A 4,159-nucleotide genomic window follows, 5' to 3' on the forward strand; every position below is an offset into this window, starting at 1 on the left:
TATGCATATTTATTTAACAGGAATTTACTGTATATTTAAAGCATGTTAGAAACTCTGCTTCTACTGCAGAAATAAATCAATTTAGTTCCTCACAATGACTTTGCTATTGAGCGAGTACTGTATCACCTGTTTTTTCCCTTTTAACTTAATACATCATTTCAAAGTACTTCAATAAAATGATTCTAAATTAGGGAGATATTAAATTTAATTTCCAATTTTAAGTGATTTCTGTTTAATCTATGTTTTCTGAAACATCATGTAAATACTAGTCTTAGATGTAAATATGCTTCCTATGATTTTTTAGAAAAAAGCTTAGTTTGAAAGGAGCAAGAACTCTGAAATGGGAAAAGCCCAAGCATTATTTCATCTATATGGTGTTTAAATTACAGGTATAACCAGGTACATTTAACAAACTATAGAAATGATCCCTGAAAGTATAGTCTTAACCAGGTACATTTAAAACCAAGTTTTAAAGCTCAGGCAAGTACATGTGTGATTTCAAAAGAAAACATGAAATGGAGACTTGCTTATGTCATTCACTGGCATAGGAAATAGATTATAGCTAACCTTTTTGTTTGATGAAAGTTAAACATTCCAAGAAACACACATCAATAAAACAATTATTATTTTCTTAGAGTAAACAAAAATAAAATTATTTAGTTGGTCAGGAGTGACTGAAATTCAAAAGTACCTCCAAAAGGCCAAGCTTTCTGTAATTTAACTGAGTCAGGGGGATGGCATCTTATTACCTTTACCATATTCTGTGAGTTGGAAGCAAGTCCCAGATTTCACCTGCCCATCGTGGAAGGGGATCACACCAGGACATGACTCATAGTGGGATACCTAAGCATGTAACTCTCACAGCGCATGAGACTGAAGACTGCACCTGGAACTTTATCATACATTTATTAATTCATCCGTTCATCTATTTTGTTCTGCTACTGCTGTAGTCTCTGCATCTTATAACATGCACTGCCCAGATTTAGTGCTCAATAAACACAATTACACAGTAAATTTTTAAAATAATATTCTTTAGTACTCTTCTTACTAATTTTTGTATCAATCACATGTTCACTATTTTTTACAGAAGAATAAAATGGATTTTTAATTGTTTATTTTTATATTATTTATGTATTCATTTATTTAAAGGTTTATTTCTTTTTTTTAAAAGATTTTATTTATTTATTTGACAGAGAGAAATCACAAGTAGATGGAGAGGCAGGCAGAGAGAGAGAGGGAAGCAGGCTCCCTGCTGAGCAGAGAGCCCGATGTGGGACTCGATCCCAGGACCCTGAGATCATGACCTGAGCCGAAGGCAGCGGCTTAACCCACTGAGCCACCCAGGCACCCCTAAAGGTTTATTTCTTTACTTATCTTAAGCAGAGGAGGGTCACAGGGTGAGGGAAAGAGAGAATCGGAGCCGAGCCCTCTCTGAGCAAGGAGCTCTATGGGGACTCAATCCCAGGATGAACTCCTCACCCACAGAAGTCATTCCATAGTCAATGCAGCTTATTTTAAGCCCCCAAATGTGTGGCAGTTTTCACGCTGCAGTAGAGAATTAATACATAGAAGGATCTGATGAAAAATGTATGTCCGGAAAATAGCAGTCAGTTTAGTGTTTATTCAAACCCTTCACACTGTGGTTGCTTAGGAATTGAGGATGAGAAGGAGAATGCTGCCCACAATTAAAGTGGGAAAGGCACAGTCAGCAGACGTGGAGTGCTTTGGCAGCATCCAGGGATTGCGGCGTCCGTGAAACAACATGCATGAGAACTCCTCTCCTGTACCATCAACTGACTAAACCTTCCTCTAAGTGCTGCTTTGGGTCACGTGTATGTGAGTCTCACGTGCAAAATGGCTTCCCCATAGTTCACAAGCATTTCCTGAGATAAGAACACTAAATAATTAAAGGTGAAAAATAGTTGATTCTAACTCTATTTTCTTTGTTCTTTCTTAAATTTTTCTTTATTTTTTTTTTATAAACATATAATATATTATTAGCCCCAGGGGTACAGGTCTGTGAGTTGCCAAGTTTACACACTTCACAGCACTCACCATAGCACATACCCTCCCCAATGTTCATAACCCACCACTCTCTCCCGACCCCTCTCCCCCCAGCAACTCTCAGTTTGTCTTGTGAGATTAAGAGTCTCTTATGCTTTGTCTCCCTCGTGATCCCATCTTGTTTCATTTGTTCTTTTCCTACCCCCCAAACCCTCCACATTGCATCTCCACTTCCTCATGTCAAGGAGATCATATGATAGTTGTCTTTCTCCAACTGACTTATTTTGCTAAGCATAATACCCTCTATTCCATTCATGTCGTTGCAAATGGCAAGATTTCAAATTTTTGATGGCTGCATATTATTCCCTTGTGTATATATACCACCTCTTCTTTATCCATTCATCTGTTGATGGACATCTAGGTTCTTTCCATAGTTTGGCTATTGTAGACATTGCTGCTATAAACATTCGGGTGTATGTGCCCCTTCGGATCACTACGTTTGTATCTTTAGGGTAAATACCCAGTAGTGCAATTGCTGGGTCATAGGGTAATTCTATTTTCAACATTTTCAGGAAGCTCCATGCCGTTTTCCAGAGTGGTTGCACCAGCTTGCATTCCCACCAACAGTGTAGGAGGGTTCCCCTTTCTCCACATCCTCACCAGCATCTGCATTTCCTGACTTGTTAATTTTAGCCATTCTGACTAGTGTGAGGTGATATCTCATTGTGATTTTGATTTGTATTTTCCTGAAGCCCAGAGATGTGGAGCACTTTTTCATGTGTCTGTTGGTCATCTGGATGTCTTCTTTGCAGAAATACCTGTTCATGTCCTCTTCCCATTTCTTGATTGGATTATTTGTTCTTTGGGTGTTGAGTTTGCTAAGTTCTTTATATATTTTGGACACTAGTCCTTTATCTGATATGTCGTTTGCAAATATCTTCTCCCATTCTGTCTGTTGTCGTTTGGTTTTGTTAACTGTTTCCTTTGCGGTGCAAAAGCTTTTGATCTTGATGAAATCCCAATAGTTCATTTTTGCCCTTGCTTCCCTTGCTTTTGGCAATGTTCCTACGAAGAAGTTGCTGTAGCTGAGGTCAAAGAGGTTGCTGCCTGTGTTCTCTTCAAGGATTTTGATGGATTCCTTTCTCACATTGAGGTCATTTATCCATTTTGAGTCTATTTTCATGTGTGGTGTAAGGAAATGGTCCAATTTCCTTTTTCTTCATGTGGCTGTCCAATTTTCCCAACACCATTTGTTGAAGAGGCTTTCTTTTTTCCTTTGGGCATTCTTTCCTGCTTTGTTGAATATCAGTTGACCACAGAGTTGAGGGTCTATTTATGGGCTTTCTATTCTGTTCCATTGATCTATGTGTCTATTTTTGTGCCAGTAGCATACTGTCTTGATAATGACAGCTTTGTAATAGAGCTTGAAGTCTGGAATTGTGATGCCACCAACTTTGGCTTTCTTTTTCAATATTCCTTTGGCTATTCAAGGTCTTTTCTAGTTCCATACAAATTTTAGGATTATTTGTTCCATTTCTTTGAAATAAAAAATGGATGGGATTTTGATAGGAATTGCTTTAGATAGCATAGACATTTTCACAATATTTGTTCTTCCAATCCATGAACATGGGACATTTTTCCATTTCTTTGTGTCTTCCTCAATTTCTTTCATGTGTAATTCATAGTTTCCTGAGTACAGATTCTTTGCCTCTTTGGTTAGGTTTATTTCTAGGTATCTTATGGTTTTGAGTGCAATTGTAAATGGGATTGACTCCTTAATTTCTCTTTCTTCTGTCTTGTTGTTGGTGTAGAGAAATGCAACTGATTTCTGTGCATTGATTTTATATCCTGACACTTTACTGAATTCCTGTACAAGTTCTAGCAGTTTTGGAGTGGAGTCTTTTGGGTTTTCCACATATAGTATCATATCATCTGCAAAGAGTGATAGTTTGACTTCTTCTTTGCCGATTTGGATGCCTTTTATTTCTTTTTGTTGTCTGATTGCCGAGGCTAGGACTTCTAGTACTATGTTGACTAGCAGTGGTGATAATGGACATCCCTGCCATGTTCCTGACCTTAGTGGAAAAGCTTTCAGTTTTTCTCCATTGAGAATGATATTTGCAGTGGGTTTTTCATAGATGGCTTTGATAATATT

General features: G+C 37.7%; 1 pseudogene; it reads right to left on the reverse strand.

The window, feature by feature from the left end:
- Positions 1-334: 334 nt before the first annotated feature.
- On the reverse strand, positions 335-444 carry LOC122901404 (annotated as a pseudogene).
- Between the last annotated feature and the right edge of the window lie 3,715 nt (positions 445-4,159).

Source organism: Neovison vison, chromosome 2 (assembly GCF_020171115.1).
Source record: "Neovison vison isolate M4711 chromosome 2, ASM_NN_V1, whole genome shotgun sequence".
Lineage (NCBI taxonomy): Eukaryota > Metazoa > Chordata > Mammalia > Carnivora > Mustelidae > Neogale > Neogale vison.